General features: G+C 37.8%; 1 protein-coding gene, 1 non-coding gene and 1 pseudogene across 2 annotated transcripts in view; 2 read left to right on the top strand and 1 right to left on the bottom strand.

Moving 5' to 3' along the window:
- LOC148926316 (uncharacterized) overlaps positions 1–1,207 on the bottom strand; it is a 41,782-nt gene extending 40,575 nt beyond the window's left edge. Inside the window, exon 1 of the mRNA XM_089058035.1 lies at positions 41–1,207. The gene's annotated coding sequence lies outside the window, so the exon portion shown is untranslated. The remainder of the gene's footprint in view (positions 1–40) is intronic.
- Positions 1,208–9,202: 7,995 nt separating this feature from the next.
- Positions 9,203–10,730, top strand: LOC125189836 (xyloglucan galactosyltransferase XLT2 pseudogene; annotated as a pseudogene).
- An 8,739-nt stretch (positions 10,731–19,469) lies between these two features.
- Positions 19,470–19,542, top strand: TRNAV-UAC (transfer RNA valine (anticodon UAC)). Its single transcript has one exon. It is a non-coding gene; the product is annotated as a tRNA-Val (tRNA).
- Positions 19,543–23,212: the final 3,670 nt, after the last annotated feature.

Genomic DNA, 23,212 nt, shown 5'->3' with positions numbered 1-23,212 from the left:
GACTCATGCCAAAACATTTTAATAGATATGTCATCCTTACCATAGTGAACTCGAGTTTTGCATTTAGAAAAGAATATCATCGAGTATTACAAAATAATTTCATAAACTGGCTAGTCAAACAATCTCCCCCATTTTCTCAATAATCCAACAATCACAACATTTCCATGGTGTGACGAAAGTGTGGCCACATTATTCGCCCACGAGACCGGCGGACTAGCAAGGACAGATCCCGATCCCAACCGTGTACACTAGCCTGATAGGTTTTGCGGCCCTACTCAGACCCGAATTCGTTTATATAGTCATATAGCCTGATGGAGCGAACTCACAAACTAGGCATCGGACAATCATAGCCCTATAGCCTAATGGAGCGAAATCACAAACTAGGCATCAGGCAAATATCATCAAAACAATCACAGGCATGGCATAACATTTTAAACCACCCTTATAACGCCATAATCATGCTTTTCAACATAAAAGAGTTCATGATAGTAAAGCCCACCTCGACTGCTCAAATTTCAAGTACTTTCTTCCATTTGCTATCACGCTTCGAGCACGAGTTATCACCTTTAAATTAATGTGTATCACAACTCAGTCTCAATCAATGACTCGAAATCATGCACGTTCCCAACGTTTCCCTTTTCCCATCGATTTGTTTTATATTAACAGTCAAAATCAAGACATGCTCTTCATATCAATTTATTCATACTACAACTCCAGATCTATCATCAAATCATGGTCACGCATGAGTGTTCTTCAACACACTTCACACGCACACACAAACACACACGCCGACACACACACACACACGTCGATCCACACACACACATGCATCCCATTTATAAATTGGTTTTCCCTTTTTCACTCAATCTATATGCATGAGGGTTCAAGAACACCGATTCCTCGGTTAGATGAGAGAGATAGATCAAAATACCTCTTCTTGATAGAAACGATCGGTAGAAACAAAGTAAAATCTTGATTCTTCAATATTCTTGAGGCTTCAACGTTAATTCTTCTAAAAAGATGAAGAATTCTTGGAGAAAAATAGAAGAAAAATTGAGAGAGAGTGGGAGGAGTGGGGGCGTGAACTTCAAGAGTGAGGGAGGAGTGATTTGATTTAGGTTTAGGTTTTCTCCCATGTATTTATAGAGTGCAATAATTAAATCCTCGAAAATATAAATAAAATATTTGGGAAGATTTGATGGGGAGAAGTTAGCGTGAATTAGGGAGAGAAAAATAGGGATTTCGAATTATATGTTATTTAATTAGCATATGATTTAATTTGGTATTTCATGGAGTAGAATAAAATATCAGGAAGTGGAATAAAATAATAAATTCCACTATTAAAATAAGAAGTAGGTGATTTCTGCCCATTAAGTTATGCGTAGGATTTATTTAGATTTTCACGGAGCAAGAGATTTCATGGAGCAGAATAAGAATAATAATTCTCCCAGTAACAGTATGAAAGTGGCGTGATTTTGAGTCTCTCCCACAAGGAATCAAATTCAAATCCTAATTTAAATAGGATATGGCAAGATCTCCTTAGATATGGTAAGATATGCTAGGATATTTATATTTATTCATGGAAGGGAATAAATAAGGGATCAAATAATATAATAAATAATTCCTCCTCTCCATAAATAAAATATTTTCGAAATCTCCTTGGAAATATCATGGGGATCGATTTTTCTCATAGAGAAATAAAGAATAATTGGGTTTTGGATTTAATTGAATAAATATCCCAAGCAATTAATTAAATCCAAGAAAATAGGATTCCTCTCGAATAAATCATAGTGGTTGAAAATTCCAATAAAATGGGTGGAATAATTATGGATGAACCTATTCAATCTCACTCACCCTTAGGAGAATAATTCACCACAATATATTTCACCTCGCATCAAAATATTCACACAATCATGTCGCAAATTTCAATCATTTTGACTATTCCACCTCCACGTCACATTTTCAACGACATTGACCATTCCACGGCCACGTCACATTTTCAACAATATTAACTATTCAATAGCCACATCATATACTCAACAGATTTAACTATTCAAATCAATCTCAACTCCAAATTGCAATTAGGTCACAAAGAAATCATGCAATTAATTTAGTCATCATTTAATCTACATACTTCATAGCATTAATAGCATTTAATGCAAAAATTTTATAGTTCAAAAATTAGGGTTCGAAAAGTGGGGCTTTACAATCTCATTTATGTAAATTTGAGCTACCTTGTTCGATCCAAAGGTTATGGGAATCGGTATGAAGTGTGCATTCTTGGTGAGTCGGTATATAATTACCAAATGGCGGTATTCCCTCTTTGAGATTTCGGCAATCCCGTCATGTAATCCATGGCGATGTGCTACCATTTCTACTAGGGAATCTCTAGTGGTTGCAACTTTTCATATGTTGGAATTGGAGTTGGCTTCAAACGTGAGTTGAGATTAGAGAGAAGAATGGGAGAGTGCGAAGAATCGAGAGAACTTTTTATTGATTGAGCTCGAAGAGAGAGTTTACAAATTGGGAAAATTCTGTTCTAACTAACTGAAGTAATTATCACATTTTAAATTCATAAGAGATCAACGGCTAGTTTGATCTAACGGCTCACAATTAATCGCCAAACTAAAATGAATCCAACGGCTGCTGAAGGTTTGAAGCTTGATCGAGCTTCATTCTTGATCCTTGGCTTCACGGTTGTGCTATCACCATCATAAATCTCCACCTTGATTGCTCAGCCGATCATCAACATATTTTGCATAAACTCACAAGCCTCATACACAATTCAAGCTTGCTTCTTGGCAGACGCTTTGTAAGCATATCTGTCAGATTCTCCATAGTATCTACCTTGAAAATCTTCACCTCTCCTTCATCAATCTTTTCCCAATTGAAGTGAAGACGCACATCTATGTGCTTACTCCGCTCATGGTATACTTGATGTTTAGCCAAACACAATGCACTGTTGTTGTCACAACCAACAGCCACTGACCTTTGAATCACACCAAAACCACCTAAGATCCCCCTCAACCAATAGCTCTCCTTCACTGCAGCAGTTAAGGCCATGAACTCAGCCTCGGTTGTGGACAGAGCAACCACTGCTTGCTGACTACTCTTCCAGCTCACAACAGCTCCATATAGAGTAAACACATATCCAGATTGGGACCTCCTTGTATCTATATTCCCAGCAAAGTCAGAGTCTGACCACCCCACCAAAGCATCACCAGAAACCTCCTTCCCTCCATCAAACAGAATCCCAACATCACTGGTCCCCTTCATGTATCTCATCAACCATTTCAAGGCTGACCAATGATCACTACCATGGTTAGACATGTATCTGCTTGTAACAGAAATGGCTTGAGCTATATCTGGTCTTGTGCTAATCATAGCATACATCACACTGCCAACTATGGATGCATAAGGAATCTTCTGCATCCCCTTTCTTTCAGCTTCAGTCTTTGGTGGTTGGTCAGCTGATAGCTTGTAGTGTTGCCTCATAGGAACTAAGACTTCCTTGACATTATCCAAACCAAACTTCATGAGCATCCTTGAAACATAGTCTGCCTGAGTCAGCCAAATCCTCTTCTCCTTCCTGTCTCTGACTACCTAAAATTCTCTTTGCTGCCCCAGGTCCTTCATTTCAAAAGCTGCTCTAAAATTCTCCTTTACCTTCTGTACTTCTTTCTTGCATGCACCAGCCAATACTGAATAGAATATCATCAACATAGAGTAAAAGATAGGCTACAGCAGCTCCACCTTCAACTTTAATGTAAACACATTCATCATATTTGGAACTTGTGAAGCCACTGCTTATCATGTGATCATCAAACTTTCTATGCCACTGCCTACTGGCTTGTTTTAAGCCATAGAGACTCTTCTAAAAGAGACACACCTTTCCTTTATCCTTTGGCTTGATGAAGCCCTCTGGCTGCATCATATAAATTGTTTCTTTCAAATCCCCATGCAAGAATGCGGTCTTAACATCAAGTTGCTCAAGTTTCCAATCCTTTCTATCCACAATAGCCAACAATACTCTGATGGAAGCATGCTTCACCACAGGGCTAAAAACCTCATCAAAATCAACACCATGCTCCTGTGTGAAATCTCTTGCCACCAGCCTAACTTTGAACCTCACACCATCAGGCTTAGAAGCTTCAAGTTTTTTCTTAAAAACCCATTTGCAACTCACAACCTTCTGCCATCTGGTTTATCAATCAGAACCCATGTTCCATTCTTCAACAATGACTCTATCTTCTCAATCATTTCCTGCATACATCTTTCCCATTCCTCACTTTGCATAGCTTCATTATATGAACTAGGCTTAGAATACTGCACTTCCTCAGCCACTAATAGAGCATAGAACAAGAATTCTACATCTGAGTATTTTCTTGAGGGTTTAGCAACCCTCCTGGTTCTATCCCTTGTTAACTTCCAACTCCCCAGACCACCTTCTGCCTCAACTTGTTAAGGTGGCCCCTCACTTATTTCTGGAGCAGGACAATCATCAGCCAGACCTTCATCAGATTTCTCAGGCTCCACCTCAATTGCAGTTGTGATCCTAACTGAACCTGCATCTCTCTTGAAAGGCAACTCATTCTCCCATAAGACCACATCCCTACTAATGACAATCTTCCCTTGTCCAGGTTTAAGACACCAGAGCCTATAGCCTTTCACTCCTGGCTGATAACCCAACATTACACATCTCAATGCCCTGGCTTCTAGCTTCCCCTGCTTTATATGTGCAAAAGCTCTGCACCCAAAAGTCCTCAACTCTGAGTAACCACCATAGCTTCCAAACCATCTAAAGTCAGGAGTATCACCATTAATGCTAGGAGATGGACACTTATTGATGAGTTTTACTGCAGTAGATGTTGCCTCTGCCCAGAATTTCTTCTCCATACCAGCAGCCAGAAGTATGCATCTTACTCTCTCGAAGATGGTCCTGTTAGCCCTCTCTGCTACCCCATTTTGCTGGGGATTCATGGGCACAGTCCTATGCCGCTTCATACCCTTCAATTTACAATACTCATCAAACTCCTTAGATAGGTATTCAAGGCCATTGTCAGTCCTAAGGTACTTTAGACTAACTCCCTTCTCAGCCTCTACTTCCACACACCATTCTTTGAATTTTGCAAAGGCTTCAGATTTCTCCTTCAAAATATACAGCCAAATTCTCCTAGAATAGTCATCAATTATGCTCATATAGTATCTCCCTCCTCCAATCTACTTTTCTTGAGCAGGCCCCCATAAGTCACTATGTGCATAATCTAATGGTTGAGTAGAAGTATGAGTACCTTTGGGATATGGCAGTTTCTTGGCTTTTCCCAGCACACAATCCTCAAGAGATTGTCTCCTCAGCATCTGTACACTGAAGAACCCTTTTCTTCATGAGCTCTTTTATACTCCCTGCTGCAGGATGGCCAAGTCCTGAGTGCCACTGAGCCAGAGAGCTAGACTCCACAGTATGCACCTCACCTATATTCTTGCTGCAGACAAAAGTAGTCAAGTAGTACAAACTGCCCCTCCTCTCTGCTTTCATGAGTGTCTTTCCATCTCTTCTAACTTCCATTTTTCAACCAACAGAACTAAAAGAGCATCCCTTTCTCTCAAGAAAGCCAAGGGAGATCAGATTTCTTTTCACATCTGGAATATACCTTACCCCAGTTAGAGCTACCACTATTCCATCATCCCCTTTCAACTTCATTGTGCCAACTCCTTTTATGTAGCACACCTGGTTATTCCCAAGAATGACAGATTCAGTAGCCTCTTCAATCTCCTCAAACCATCCAAGATTGTGGCTCATGTGAAAACTACACCTTGAGTCCATAATCCAAGAAGACAACACCCTGCCCTCCATTACATTCAGGACTTCATGAGCCTCATCATCCTCAGCTCCCTCTGCAGAATTCACAGCCTTGTCTTCACTTTCTTGCTTCCTTTTCCAGGCAAAGCAATCCTTCTTCAAGTGCCCCAGCTTCTTGCACCAATGACAAGACCGGGTTTCCTTCTGCCCAGATGATGTATTCTTGGATGATTCTTGAGGTTTCTTGAAAGTTTTCTTCCCCTTATACTTCTTCACATTAAGACTTTCAGCACCATTGTCAGGAGCCTTCAATTCACCTTTCTGAAGCTCCTTAACCCTCAAGGCCGTCTGGACCTCAAGCAACGTGATAGTTCTATCTCGGTCATATAGAAAAGCATCTCGAAATTAATCAAAAGAGTGTGGCAGAGCATTCAACAATAGGATCGCCTTGTCTTCATCTCCAAGCGTTACATCGATGTTTTCAAGATCATCCACCGTTTTGTTGAATTGCTCTAGCTGCTCTAAAATTCCACTTCCTTCCAAGAACTTGTAGGAGTAGAGGCGATGCTTCATAAACAGCCTATTTACGAGAGACTTCGTAAGGTAAAGTTCTTCCAACTTCACCAAAATACTTGCTGCAGTCTTCTCCTTCGCTACTTCACGAAGTACCTTATCTCCGAGACATAGAACAATCACGTTATGTGCCTTCGCCTCAATTTCATCTTTCTTGGCAATCGCCTTCTCATCAAGGACCTCCTTCCCCTTGTTGTCCTTATCTTCAACCGATAATGCCGAAGCCAAGCCTTGCTGAATCAACATCGCTCTCATCTTCATTCTCCATTGGGCAAAATCGTTCTTGCCCGTGAATTTTTCCGCCTCAAATCTAGAGGCCGTCTTCGTGGATCCGCTTCCAAAATGAGAAAATCAGAGTAGCTCAAACACCTCTTGTTCCCGCAGATGGCGCCAATTTGTTGGAATTGAAGTTGGCTTCGAACGTGAGTTGAGATTAGAGAGAAGAATTAGAGAGGGCAAAGAATCGAGAGAACTTTTTATTGGTTGAGCTCGAAGAGAGAGTTTACAAATTGGGAAAATTCTATTCTAACTAACTGAACTAATTATCACATTTTAAACTCATAAGAGATCAACGGCTAGTTTGATCTAACGGCTCACAATTAATCGCCAAACTAAAATGAATCCAACGGCTGCTGAAGGTTTGAAGCTTGATCGAGCTTCATTCTTGATCCTTGGCTTCACGGCTGTGCTATCACCATTATATCATACGATCGTTGATACAGAGCTTTCACTTGATGGCAGGCTAAGCAACTCTCAACCAATGACTCTATCTCCCTCTTCATACCATTCCACCAAAAGAACATCTTCAAGTCTTGCTAGATCTTTGTACTTCCTGGGTGAGCGGTGTAAGGAGTCTCATGTACTTTTCACTCATGATTTTTTTTTTTTTTGAGTTTCTCGTCATTCGGTATGTATAGTCTTCCTTCAAATGTGAGAGCATTATCAGTTTCTTCACGGAAATTTCCATATTCGTCGGTTCTCACTTCTACACGAATTTCCTCCACTTTCTCATCTCTACTTCGTGCTTCCACATTTCTTGTTCTTGGATCAAGTTCAACCACTAAGCTGGAGATTTGGCAGATGCCCTTACAACTTTCAACTGCATCTTATTGAACTCGCGTATCAGACTTTCCTCTTCGGTGAAAAAAGTGGCTAGTTGGGGTTGGTTCCTTTAGCTCAAAGCGTTCGCCACTACATTTGCTTTGTTATGGTGGTAGTTGATGCCACAATCGTAGTCTTTTACTAGTTCGGGCCATCTTCGTCGTCGCATGTTCAAAACTTTCTGCTTGAAAAAGTACTTCATGCTCTTGTGGTCCGTAAAGATTTCACATCTTGCTTGAAAAAGTTCTTCATCCTCTTGTGGTCCGTAAAGATTTCACATCGGACTTCTATGACAAAGCTTTTATTTCATTGCACATCTATATAGAAACATATTGCAACAATTTGCCAGAGACCACTTGGTTTTTTAACTTTCAAGATGACAGAGGTAAAGGAACTAGACTGGATTTAAGGAACAGAGATAGTATAAATTAAATGAAAAAAACAAATGTTGGGTAATTTTATATTTTTTCATAGAATCTCTTAATGCATGAATATTACTCCATCTGTCCAGTAAAAATTGATTTTTTTGGAATGATATGAATTTTAAAATATAATTGGTAATATAAAAAAGATTGAAAGAAAAAGTGTTTGTAGTATTATACTATTGTTCGCCCATTTATTTCAAAGAAAACAAATACTCATTCCATCTAATGTTGAATTATTTTTGAAAATATCCATCTTTATCCAAAAATAACTAAATGTTTATGTATTAAGAATCAAGAGTGGTAAAAGTTCAGGGATTTTAGTTTGTAATGATAATAATGTTAGCCATTTTAGTGTTAATGCTATTTATAAACATATTCATCAAAACTCATCAACTACTCCCACTGTCCCACTCAAAATGTCCACCTTTCCCTTTTAGTTTGTTCCATTCAAAATGTCTAATTTGTATATTTGAAATAAAACAAGAGATATTATTTAGACTTAAATAAAAAGTAATATTCCATTTGTTCCCATTAAATGTTCCATATCTGACTGATATGAGTTTAACGAAATTGTTTAACTTTGTGAAGGAAAGTGAATTAAAAAAGTTCGTGGATTGTATTAATTTTATAAATAAAATGTGACTGATATAAGTTGGTGGAATATGAAATTCATCTATTAAAAATAATAAAATTGAAATAGGATATATATTAAGAACTGGTAAAATAAGGAATTATGAGATATTTAATGGGGAATGGTACGGGTGGCAAATCGTGCGTGTTGTGTCGATATCATGTCGACACGATAACAACAAACACGAACACGACCTGTTAAGAAAACTCTAAACACGAACACGAACACGACCCGCTACCCTCAGACACGAACACGACACGAACCACTTCGGGTCAACACGACACGATAACAACACATATATAACACGACACAATAACGACACATATTAATATTATTTCTTAACGTGTAACACGAACACGACACTATACTAATACTAAGTGCTCCATTAGACTAAATCTAATTTAAATTTAAAATAAATAAATAATAATAATATTATAATATTATTTTTTAACGTGTAACACGAACACGACACGAAATTTTCGTGCCGTTATCGTGTCGACACGATAAGGACACGAACCCAATAAGCTTTGACACATATCCATTAATTTCGTGTCGGTTCGTATTGTGTTATCGTGTCGTGCCAAAAATTACCAGCTCTAGAGACAGGGGGAGTAATATTTTTTCAAGTTAAACATCACCTTCTACCATATATTGAAAAAATGGGTGGGCGCCTGATATTACTGTTGACCATGGCATTATTTCATACTACTATTATTTCTACTAATTTGGACCTCCTAATCTCAACTACATATTTGAACATGCATAAAAAGTTGTTACATCCCTTACTCGCCGGAGCTCCACACCAAGATGAAATCACCCAATTTCCTTAATTTTTGGCAAGCTTGTTTTTTATTCTCCATTTCTTTTCTATTGATCCCAATTCTCATCATCTCCATCGCCCGCATTTCATCACCCTCTTTCCTTTACAACGCCGCCGTCGACGAATGCCCCTTGGGGAGAGTCTACGCCTACAATCTCCCCTCCATCTTCAACCACGACTTGCTTCTACGCAATTGCACCGACCTCCACCCCTCTATCTGGCAATGCGGCATTTCCCCCAACCACGGCTTCGGCCGCCCCGCCACCGAGCTCTGCCGCATCCTGCCCGAAAACACCCGCAAATCCTGGTTCCGCACCAACCAATTCGCCCTCGAGTTACTATTCCACCGCCGCGTCCTGCGCCACAGGTGCAGAACGCGGAGGCCGGAATCAGCCTCCGCATTCTATATCCCGTTCTACGCAGGACTCGCGGTGGGGAACCACCTCTGGACCAACGACACCGCCCAGCAGATGCTGCGGTGGGTCCAGTCTCAGAGCCATTGGATGAAATCTAACGGTTCAAATCATTTCATTACAATAGGCCGCATTACCTGGCTGGCCGACCCAGTTGGAAACTGGGGCTCCGCACTCCTCAACATGCCCGAGATGTCCCACGTGACCCGCCTCATCATCGAGAAGGCTACTTGGGACGACCACGACGTCGGAGTGCCCTACCCGACCGGGTTCCACCCCGAGACCGGGCAGGCCCTAAAAAATTGGCAACAATTTTTGCGTGGCTACAATCGCTCCAGCCTCTTCGCATTCGCCGGGGCGACGCGCCAGTCCAGCGGCCGCGTCGACTTCCGGGGGCTCCTGCTGAGTTACTGCGCCAACGAAACGGCGTCGTGTCAGGCGGTCGATTGCGCGGCTGCGAAGTGTTCCGCGGACTATACGGTGATATTGGAGGCTTTTTTGGGGGCGGAGTTTTGCTTGCAGCCGGCCGGGGATAGCTCGACGAGGCGGTCGGTTTTTGACTGCATGGTTGCCGGTTCGGTCCCGGTTTTTTTCTGGAACTCGACGGCGTACGAGCAGTACAAGTGGTTCTTGCCGGGCGAACCGGAGAGCTACTCGGTTTACATAAACCATGAGGAAGTGAGAAACCGGAGTTATGTGATAGAGCAAGTTTTGAGGAGGTATAGCAAAGAGGAGATTAGGGAAAAGAGAGAGAAAGTGATTGAGACAATTCCTAGGATAATATATGGACGTAGAGGATCATTAGGATTTAAGGATGCTTTTGATATTGCTTTTGATGGAGTCTTACAGAGGATTAAGACAGAAAAAGAAGGATTGAATATAAATAAAAAGAATGAAGCGTAGAAAATTAACACTCAATAGTATGTTGAACAAAACACTCGACTTGATAATTTAACTATCTGCTGATTTAATTTATCTTATCTTTTTTCTTTTTTTCTTTTTTAAAAACCCATACGGTGGAGAGAGTAGTAGGCCCCTCGTCCCCTGTATTACAAGGAATTATAAAGACGATCCTTAAAATGGATTGTCCCACAAACTTATAAAGGGAGAAATAATTAGCCCAAAATTGGCCAAAACAACTTACAATGCACAAGATAAGAGTATGCCGAGGCGGTGGTCCAAACATGGCGTTTTGTCTATATTATTGAAAGACATATTTACCTATTATCTATTTTCACTAACTCATTAAATTCATATTTCACTAACTTTATCATTCATTTTCTTTATGAAGTCAAATATTTTTAAGATATATGCCGAGTCGATGTCAAAATGTGTCTTTAAATGGCAGGTGGAAGTAGGGGTGAGCAAAAAACCCGGAATATCCGAACTGATGCAAACCGAAAATTTAAAATTTGGTTCGGTTTTTCGGTTCGATTCGGTTCAATTTTAGAATTTAGTTTCTCCAAGTAGACAACAAAATCTAGTTAAATTTCAGTTTAATCATGAGTTTGTATTGTTTTAGTTTGGCACAATCGCTTAATTACCTAAATAGTGTTTGTAATATATTAAGATATTAGCTATAATAATTAAATAAAATCAGCCTTCACTTAATAAATGCTGACAAAGAATATAAATTCTAGTTCCAGAAGCTATGATGCTTGTTTTCCGGCTTTTCGTATGATATCGGTTTTTCAAGTTCGGTTTAGTTCGGTTTTTCAAGTTCGGTTTTCGGTTTTCGATTTTTCGATTTTTCGGTTCGGTTCAATTTCAATTTTAGCCTAAATTTGGTTTTTCGGGTTGGGTTGGGTTGGGTTTGGACAAAAAATCGAACCAAAACTCGAATGCTCACCCCAAGGTGGAAGGAGTGTTATACTCCCTCCGTCCATAGAAAATAGTCACATTTATGGACAAAATGGGTTTTAATGAAAAATTGGTAAAGTAAGAGAGAAGCAAGAAAAAGTAGGTAATGTATGGGAGAGAAGAAAAAATGAGTAAAGTATGAAAGAGAAACTTTTTAGTTTTAGAAATGAGACTATTTTTTGTGGACAACTCACTATATCAAAATGAGACTATTTTTTCGTGAACGAAGGAAGTGTTAAATAATTTTGGGTAGTTTTCAAATCTTACTGAAAGCATGTGTTGTTGAAATAGCTATCTACTGTCTAAGAGCATCTCCAATGGTCGGCTAGCGACCGGCTAGCCGATTTTTCGCGCTGGCCGATCGGCTAGCCGAACCATTGGAGGCGGCCAGCGTGAAATCGGCGAGCGAACCGGCGTGGGCTGGCTGATCGGCTAGCCGCCATTGTGGCAGCCCGATCAGCCAGCGCCGATTTTTGTTTTTTTTTTTTTTTTTTTAAAAAAAAACCTATTAAACGTGATTTTCGTTTCATTTTCATTTGCACCACTTGTTTTAACGAGTTTTCTCTCTCTCTAACTTTCTGTACAAGAGCATCATCGAGCGATGAGTAACGCGGGTGGTAGCGGTGGTGGTAGTGGTGGGGATGCTGAGGAGTACGAACGGAGGATGAACGAGGCTATGAATGCCTACATGAACCGCGAGATGGAGCGGTACATGCGTATGGTGGAACAGCAGGCGATACCTCGCCCTCCACGGGTTATCCACCGCCGATTGATCGGGATCACGCCGCTACACATCAGCGGCTGTACGACGACTACTTTTCAGAGAACCCGCGGTTTCCCGCCAACTTGTTCCGGCGGCGTTTTAGAATGCGCAGGGAGTTGTTTATGCGCATCGTTGGCGCATTAGAGCATCGATATCTGTGTTTCCGCTTTAGGCACGATGCGGCTGGCAGACCCGGCCACACCCTATTCAAAAGTGCACGGCGGCAATCAGGCAGTTGGCCTACGGAGGCGCGGTAGACATGTGGGATGAGTACCTCCACATCGGTGAGTCGACGGCCCTGGAATGTCTGAAGGATTTCTGTGGGGGCGTGATAAGTGTTTTCGGTGAGCAGTACCTTCGAAGCCCTACTCCCGAAGATTGTCAGAATTTGATGCAGATGCACGGGGAGAAGCATGGGTTCCCCGGGATGTTAGGCAGCATAGACTGTATGCATTGGGAGTGGAAGAACTGTTCGACTGGCTGGAAGGGGGCCTACACGACCGGCTACAAGTCAAAGAATCCCACGATAATCCTCGAGGCCGTAGCTGATTACCGGCTGTGGATCTGGCATGCGTATTTTGGGGTAGCCGGGTCGAATAACGACCTCAACGTCCTGAACTCGTCTCCCCTCTTCAACGAGAAGTGCCAGGGCGTCGGTCCAGCCTTCTCATTTGTGGCCAACGGCAACCGGCATGATATGGGCTACTACTTGGCGGATGGGATATACCCTCGGTGGCCGATCTTTGTGAAGACGATCAGGCAAACAAGTGATGAAAAGAAGGCCTACTTTGCGGAACGACAGGAGTCGGCGCGCAAGGACGTGGAGCGCGCATTTGGTGTGCTCCAGTCTCGATGGGCGGCAATTAAGGGTCCAACGCGTTTGTGGGATGTCGGATGCGTTTCCCAGATAATGCACAACATGATCGTCGAAGACGAAGGCGTACAACTGACTAGTTGGGCCAATGACGATGAAGCCGGTCCAAGCCACGGAACGGTCACCCCTAGCGTACGACGTGGGGTACCTCTCGATGAAGCCGGCCGCCTCAAGGAATTTGCCGACATGCGCCAAGTGGATGCTCATATTCAACTCCAAAAGGATATAATTGAAGAGTTGTGGGCACGGAGGATTGCACGGCGAAAGTTTTTTTTTATATTATGTACCTTTTTTAATGTAATTTTTTTTTACCTATGTACCTTTTTTAAATGCAATTAATGAACTTTCCCGTATATGTCTCGTAAATTTAATTCCGTAATTTAATCGTAATTTTAATTCCGTAAATGTAGTATTTTTTGAATTATTTTTATTGCGGCCGGCCTATGGCTGGCCTAAATCTGATGTGGCAGGTGGATTTTTAAGTGCTGCTGACGTGGCAGGGGGAGAAACTGCTGGCCGATTTCTGGCCGAAGTACCATTGGAGATGCTCTAACAACATTGTATTATTTTAAAAATATATTATTACAAACTATTATACATTAGAAATAGAAAAATTAAAAAATTATTTATTAAAATTAGTCTATAACGACTAATTAAAGTATTTGAATATTTATTACAAATAAAAAAACATATCAACAATATAGACATAAGAACGTATACATTTCAATTAGAAACACTATCACCAAGAAATAGAAAGTTTTATTATAATTATTTATTTTTTACCAAAATTATTGTTAAAATGCTGAATCAGTTGTCAAAGCAGAAAAAGATATCTAATAATTTTATCTAGGGGTGGCGAAATAGATTACCCGCGGGTACCGTACCCGATTTTAATCAAATTTGTTGTCCCAATATCGCCCCGCGACATACCGGGATTACCCGATACTCATGTCGGGTATTCCGTACCCGACATTGCGGGTACCTTTACCCGACCCAAAATCTAATAAAAATTTTGAAAACCATAATAACCGTCAATATTCCCTAATTTACTTTATTAATATCGATGGTAAACTTTGAATAGATTGAGAATAAAAGTGAATGGACACTCTATAACTAGTTTCGATGAGTTTACATCAATTGTATGTTCGTTGAAATACAAAAATGTTTCAAAAGAACTCTTAGATTATATAAAGTACTCCCACTGTTCTGTCTTAATAGAGGCATTTCATTACCTTCACTCATTTTGAAAAAATAATAATATAAATACTCTTCCCTACATTATTATCTCTCCTACTTTATTTTTACTCCATTCTAACTATTTATTTTTAATTTTGCAAAATGAGTGTGTATATGGCTATTATTATTTAACTATATTTTTTTCCTCCACTTTAACTATATGAAACGCCTCTATTAATATAGAACGGAAGGAGTATTAAAAGATGGTATATAGTAATAATAAAGGGTATTATCGGGTCCAACGGGTATACCCACGCGGGTAATGGTATACCCGCTATCCGCAAAACTTTAAAACACACTACCCGATCCCGCCCTGTTTTCCGTTATCGTGGGGTAGTGGGTACCCGATACCCAGCGAGTAGCGGGTCGAGATAGAAATTACCCATTACCTGTTGGGGTTTGTATACTAAAAGATGCTTCGAGCGTACATGCCTTTGTACAGTCAGCTTGTGCATGTATACGAGAAACGCCACGTCCACTTGTTTACCTAATTATGAGAATAAATAATATAATATAATGGTTTATTATTGAAATATGATAAACAAGTCTAAGGCTTTTTACTAAGAAGGTCAAGTAGGAAAATTCGATGAATCTCCTCATGAGTTTTTCAGTAGGGGACTTGGCCAGATCTAGTAAGAAGAAAAACGTATTCACAACCTAGATAGGCTTTGGCTACCTATTGGTACGGTTGCGATGTTTGTGATAATTCTCTCTTACCTAAGAAGAGATTAGTAACACCGGTGTGGTAAAGCACTGAAAGGATCTAATCCGAAATGTATTCTTTATTGCTATCTACTGAAAGAATATATTTCAGAAAGTTTAGTATTTTCTAGTCTATGATATTAATATCAATATTGTTTATTCAATCAAACGCCACTTTGACTTATCAATGTGAGAGTTTGTACGTAACTCAAGTTCATGATATCTTGGGTGGTAGTAATTGAATAACATGAAGGTATTTGGAATATTATTTCATAGAATTTGCGTGTCCAGTGTGGTATAATTAAATCCCTAAGGGGTGATCCCCAAGAGGTGTTTGAAAAAGGAATTTATTATTCAGAAAACTGCGCAGTTGGAATTTATTCCACGAATAATAAATAATGTTTCAAACTAGAAAAACTCTTTGGAGAATTAATTTAATTCTAGTCACATAGCAGACAAAAGAATTAAATTGACGGATCAAGATAATCTTAAACGCGGGAAATATTATAAAATAAAATGGACCCAAGTTATTTGTAATTTGGTGATTTAAGTGGGAGAATTAGGGTTTTGTTTTGTTTTTGTTCTATCCTAATTCATAGGATTAGATCAAGATAGTATTGAGTTTGTGATTGGTTTTCCCTAGATCTCTTCAAGACTATTATTGATTATTCAAGATCCGCCGACACGGATGGATGATCAAGGACAAGGGAATAGTACGGAAGATACATGGTCGATAAACCAAGGATCTCCGGGTGGTGCAGCAAGCAACGTCAATCCGATGTCGGATTATGAGGTAACAATCGAATCTACATCGAATATGCATGATTATGTGTTTATTTGATGTTATATCTATAGATCTATGTTTATTGCATTAATTTGGAGTCGAATGCATAATCACCTAAATAGATCCGTTAAGGACCTGTTTGTTTTCCGTGTCTTCCGCTGCGGTAGTCCCAACATTACCCACTACCCATTTTGCCACCCCTAGTTTTACCTATCCAGATTCATTGTTTCATTTATGAATTCACGGACCTCCTAAGTTTTAGTTTAAATATCATAAAATCTGTAATAATGAAACATAATGTAGAAATAGTAAAACACTCAAAACAGGAGAATTCACAATTAATTTAATTGCTTTTTTGATAAATACGAATCATACTCAAGCCATAACACAATGGCGAGCCAAGAGCTCAAAACAACAACAAAAATAAAGTTGCCACGAAAGCGAAAAAACAAAAATCATGGGCCGAAACAAACACCCCACAAACATCACAAAACTAGCACAACCAAAACAAAAACAAGGAGATCAGTCATGAGAGCACCACTAGCTAGTTACGCAAGACACCAAACAATGAGAACAGCTAGTCCAACGCCTCCAAAACCACTAGGACCGAAGCAAAAAAGGGGGGAAGAATGCAGACGTACCAAAGCCACCTCCAAAAAGTCATTGAGTTATGTATTTTCTTGGTTCTTTGGTTCTTTCCACTTTCTAACGACGCTTAAATCCTCTAAAACCTGATTAGGTGAAAAAGGAAAGACCGGGCACCAACCTTTAATCCACAAGCCTGCCAAGCCGCAAAAATTGACCCTACTTTTCCATATCCCAATAGGGGTTGAGTTTCTGGAAGATCACCATGTTTCGAAGGTCCCATATCGACTGTGCTATAACATAAAACATGGACACCCACATCTTCTTGTCAAACTTTATGGTAGGAGGATCCATCCAAGTAAGGAAGCATGCTCTTGGCTCTCCTGGGAGGCAAATGTTTGAAGGAACTGGCAGCGGAAGCGGTGCGAGGGAATAACATAATTTAACAATTATTAATCACACAAATAAATCACATAATAATCAGATCTATTTAGCAGATTATTTAGACAAAATCTATTCGCGTAATTCTCACATGTATCATGCTCATAACTTGAATTAATCACGCTTTGAAGATATTGAAACCTAAAACATGCTTTTCTACGGAGCAGAAATAATACCTAATTAATTCTCCAAAGAATTGAAGATGGCTAGCAGCTTCTCCACGTGACGCTTTGAATACTAGACCACGAATCTTCTCTCTGGTTCCCGAACTGTACTCCGATATCATGTGGGTTGATCTCACCGGAATACTTGGACTAAAATAAAAAAAGACAGAACAAATCCCTTTTGGAATAGGAGAATTTTCGAACTCCTCTTGGACAGGGGGGGACGAAAATTTGCAGTATTAAAACTTATGATTTATGTCTCCTTTATTCTTCTATTTATATTAAGTTCCTTTTGGGCCCAGACAGGGATCTATGGAAGGTTTTGGATATGGGCTCATCCAATTTACTTTTTACTAATTAAATTGAACCCACAATTTAATATAAGCTTAATTGGAATATTACGAGCAGCCACTACAGAAGTAATATTGAATTCTCCCCATCCAAATCCGAAATTATAAGTAATCCGGGTTTCCGTTTTATCTTTCATTTCCCGCGCTTAAGATAAAAATGTCCATTAATTAATTGATGTCTGCTATGGACTTAATTAATTAACTTCTTATTAATTCCAAGAGTGGACTTAGCATGAAACGCTTATTTATTATTCATAGAGTAATCAAACTCCAACTAGCTAGGTTTCGAATAATAAAACCTTGTTTCGCGCTCCTCTTGAGGACATTATCAAACGAGACTCTCCTCGGGCACGATTCAATATAATAGCAATCCTAGCACCGCTAGATATTAATCACCACTACCCAATACATCAAGTTTATTGGGTTACGAAAAATCCGCACCATTTGATAAGTCAAAGTAATGCATAATCAATATCGTATGCTCAATGCTAACCTACATTGATTAAGAAACAAATATTTATCATTTATCAAGACCTCGCCTTTCAGTAGATAGTCTAAGGACAAGTCTTGCTGTTAGATCCGTTCAGTGCTATACCACACCAATGTCATCTTATTTCAGTAAGGCTTAGAAATATGCGGACTGACATTGCAACATTTCTCGATGGGTAGTCTAATTCCATCTAGGTTGTGAAATTCTTCTTTTTCTTTGTTTAGGACTGACCGTGTTACTTTAAAGTGGACGTCGCCCACAACCGGTCTACTTAAACAAAGACTTAGACTTTGTTAAGTTAACTTATACATTTAAACATGCAATTAACATCCATTAAATGTAAAACATAACAACATTATGACAAAAATAATCTGTTTTATTCCTTGAAAAATAAAATAAGAGTTTTACAGTATTCAATCACTCGAAACGTGATTTCTAGTATACAAACTCTAACAATGTTGAGATTCCAACTCTCACAATAAAAGTATCAAAGACTACTCGAGAACTTGCAAGTGAAGATAATATGTGCAATCGACATATTCAAATGAAAAAATATTACATATTCGCTTAGTTTTTTTATACTATGTTAATCCTACCTATATCCCCGTCCCATAAAAATATTTCCACTCTTTATTTTTATCTGTCCAATGAAATATGGGTATTATGTTAATCCTACCTAAAAATCATGTAGTTCTCACTATCTACTAACACTACTTTAATTACCGTTCTCATCTTCTCTCTTACTTTACCAATTGTGCATTAATTCTCGTGCTATTTCAAATGTTCATATTTTTATAGGACAGAGGGAGTATCAAACTATACATTAGCCCATAAAATTCTATAATCTATTTTTATATAAAACCAAATATTATAATAAAAAATTTATTATTAATGTATTTTAATATTTGATATATTATTTATTGATTAAAAATGTTAGCTTCATTTAATAATTGAATTTTTATTTTTATTTGATTTAGGTATTTGAAATGCAACTAAATTAGTGTTATTTAATTTTACTATTTCTTATTTGAGTTTAATAAAGAAAGGTATCAAATTGAAAAAGTTTGAAAAAATACAAATTTTTATTGAATTTTTATTTAATTATCATAATTTTGATTTTTATTCATTTATTTTGAGAGACAAATATTAAAGTACTGGAGTCTGGAGAGCACGTCCACATATTAGTAATTAGTCTAAGAAGTGGGGTTTGGTTTGCTGTCATTGACAACATAATAGGAACATATGAACAAGGGAATGGGATAGGTTTTGCCTTGACAACGAAATGTGCGGTGATGAATGATGATGGGTTTCGGCTTCGGGATTCAGATTTTTATTTTGTTTTTAAGTGTGCGAAAAGTGTATAATGAAAAGAAACGACACCGTTTTAGTATGGTCACACTCACTCACTGCATGTTTTCTCTTATTTATTTAAATTATCATACTGAAACTAACAATAAGTTGCTGTGGTGTAGTGGTTATCACGTTAGTCTTACACACTAAAGGTCTCCAGTGCGATCCTGGGCAGCAACATTATAATATTTTTAAATTTTATACTCCCTACTATTCTAGGGCAAATTACGGAAAAAATGGCAAGTGTCAGAGCACTCCCAATGGTGTCGGCTAAAAGTCGGCGTTTTTTCGCCGTCTATCGTCGAGTTATCGCCTATCACTGTGGGCGATAATTCGGCGATAAATATATTTTTTGTTTTTTTTTTTTTATTTCCCCCCTACACACCTTCTCTTCATTCTCTCCCCATCCTCATCCCTTTTCTCTCTTGGACATACACCAGAAGGAGACCCATCGAGCACTACAACACGATATGATCGAAGAATTGTGGGCAAATAGAAACCGCGCCCACCGCCCTTGAATTTTTTTACTTTGAATTTTTTTTTCCATTCCTGTACTATTTTTTTTATTAATTTTCGTCGTTGTAATGTTTACCCGTGTTTAATACAACGAACTTTATTACTCCCTCCGTCCCAAGGTATTAGACCAACTTTCCTTTTTGGGACGTCCCAACATATTAGACTCATTTCCTTTTTTTAGCAAAAAACATCTATCTTATTTTATTTTCCACCTACTTTTTTCTCTCTTCTCTCCCCTACTTTTTCCCTCTCTCATACTTTACTCTCTCCACTTTAACTATTTAAATATCAATTCCTTAAATCATGTGCCCAAAAGAAGTGAGTCTAATACTCCGGGACGGAGGGAGTACTATTATTTGTTTTGTCTTATAAATTAAATTAGCTAGCTTTATTATATACAAAAATAAAATAATTAAATTAGTGATGATGTAAAAATGAAATGTTGAGTTAGGGAGAAATAAGGGAGAAACCATTGGAGCAATTGGCTAAAAGTTGGCTAAAAACTGGGGATAAATTATGGTGCTGATCTGGCGCTGATGTGGCAGGAGTTAAGGAGAAATAAGGGAAATTTTAGGGAAACTGTTGGGAATGCTCTCAGTTTGTGAAATTATACTTCTCCATTAAACAAAAAATCTGTCAAATCCAAGTTTTTTAAATACTTTTTTCAGTTAATTGAAGTTTTCGTTCAGAATAATATATTCATACTATGATTTGCAATTTAATTACTTTTTTACAACTTACAAAAGAATTTAGTCTTTCTCCTTTACTATAATGTTTAGCATAACTTAAAACTACACACAGAGACACTTAAAAAAAGATTTGATATCAAAAGAATGAGACGAAAATTTTAATTGAAGGATTACCCACACAAATTAATTTAAGTGTCCACTTCGAAAATTCCGCGTCATTCATATCAAATTCATTTTGAAACATTTATTTACACCCAAAAACATGAGAAAAATTTCCTACACTAGACAACTCAAATTGGGAAATATGAGTTGATAGTGGAAAGATATGCTATTACGTGATCTACTTGTGTGAATTTAGCTTTGATCGTTTTATTTTATATATTTAATTTTAATACTAATGTAGTAAAAATTGTTATTGAAATTTTTAAATTACGCTAAACAATAAGTTGATGGAAAAATTACTATTAGTAAAACAAGAAAATTAATTATTTTGTAAGTTTGTAAAAAGTAATTAAGTTATAGTAAATCATAGTAGTATGAATATGTTGTTAAGAACCAAAACTTGAATTAACTAAAAAAAGAATTTCAAAAAACTTAGGATTTGACAAATTATTTGTTTAATACTTCCTCCGTCCCATAAGAATATACATTCTTTACTTTTTAATCTGTTCCACAAGAATATTCATTTTCTAAATTTAGAAACTCTTTTTTCATTAATGCAGTGAGACTCATTCTTCACTAATAATACTTTAATTAATCTGTCTTTCTAGTTCTCTCTTACTTTACCAATTATGCATTTAAACTCGTTCCCAACCAGAAAAGCATATTTTTGTGGGATGGTGGGAGTAGTATAAATTTCACAAATTGAGACTTGGCAATATTTTCCGTAATTTTCCCTAAAATATAATTGTAGTACTACACCCGCCATCCCTTTGTTGCAGAGACATTTCTTTTTGGCGCGGGATTAAAAAAACTATTTTAAGTGAGCTAGGTAAGAGAGATTAAAGTAGAAAGGAAAAATGTAAGGAGATGAAGAGTGAATTAAGCAAGAGACAGTAAAGTAAGAGAAAAGTAATGTATTGCGTTTTATCAAAAAAAAGAAATGATTCAGCTACAGTGGAACAACTACAATGGGACAACCCAAAAGAAAATATTACTCAGCTACAAAGGGACAAAGCAATTATATGTTAAAACTAAGAGAACTTATTTCAATATAAAAATAAAAAACAGTCTATGTTCACAAAATAATAAAAATCAAGCTTTAATTTGCTCATTTTTTGTATAACTTCAAAGAAATGAATAAATAACAAACTAAACTTTAATTCTTTTGAATTTTGTAAAATTAAATAATTCGTTAATGTATTAGAATCAAACTAAATACTCCATTCAAGATGTCCATCTTTCTTTTTTTGTTTATCTTATTCAAGATGTCCACTTTCTATATTTGGAATTAAATCTGCCCCTCCTTTCTCCTCATTAAAATATTCATTCACTTTTTCCACTTTACTTTATCACAATTAACTATTTCACCTAAAACTTCGTGCCACTCAAGAATGTGGTCATCTTGAGTGGAATGAAGGGAGTATATAAAACAAAACAAACAACGCTGAACGTGTGTTGAACGAGGGTGGTATTCGTATAAAGAATTCACATAAGATATGTAGTATATCATTTCCCTGAGTTCGTGTATGTAAATATTAATAAGTGTAATCAATCATATTCCATGTGTTTCGAGGTAGTTGGTGCATTTCTTTTGGACATAGAATTTAAGAAATCCGTGTGTTAAATGTTAAAGTAGAAAGAGTAAAAGTAAGACAAAGAATAACGTAATAGAGACGACTCATACTCCCTTCTTCACAAGATAGTTGAGTAATATTCATTTTTTGGTTATTCTAAGATAGTTAAGTACCTTTTTTCTTTTTTGGCAAAAACTTTATCCTCTCTTCTACTTTACTTTCTTTTTATCTCTCTTACTTTACTCTTTACACTTTAATCTTCAACACATCAATTTCTTAAATTTCATGCCAAAGAAATATCCCAAATATTCTTGGAACGGATACGGATGGAGTATCATTTTAGCAAAATGAGTGTAAAAACATGTGTCAATACTACTCCCTCCGTCCAGGCTAAGATAACACATTTCTTAACTGGCACGAGATTTTAGGAGTTAATGGTTAAAGTGTTTAATTTCATAGATAAAAGGTGAGTGTAAGTATTAAAGTAGAGAGACAAAGAAAGATGGATATTTTAATAAAAATGAGAAAAAGTGATTGAGTGGAGAGAAAGTTTCCATAAAAAAAAATGTGTCATCTTAGTTGGGACAAACTAAAAAAGAAAACGTGACAGCGAGACAGAGGGAGCAGTATCTATTATAGATCCATTACTCAGCGAAATTTTAACCCTTCTTTACTTTTTAATCCTCAATACTATATTGACACCTATAAATATCCTTTCATCCAAATCCCCTTCCTCTACACATCTTTTTAACTCCATTCATATCTTCAATATGTTTCTTTCTATACAAGTATGAATCTCAATAATGAGAGCAATTCATCCCGAGAGAATGTTAACAATGTTATTGCTTTGGTACAAGGAGGATCGAAAATAAGCATTCGCCAACACTCTGATATGACAAGGCTTCTCCA

Source organism: Salvia hispanica, chromosome 5 (assembly GCF_029641045.1).
Source record: "Salvia hispanica isolate PSC_SH4W2 chromosome 5, Shi_PSC_v1, whole genome shotgun sequence".
Classification (NCBI taxonomy): domain Eukaryota; kingdom Viridiplantae; phylum Streptophyta; class Magnoliopsida; order Lamiales; family Lamiaceae; genus Salvia; species Salvia hispanica.
This window is presented reverse-complemented; position numbering and strand designations above follow the sequence as displayed.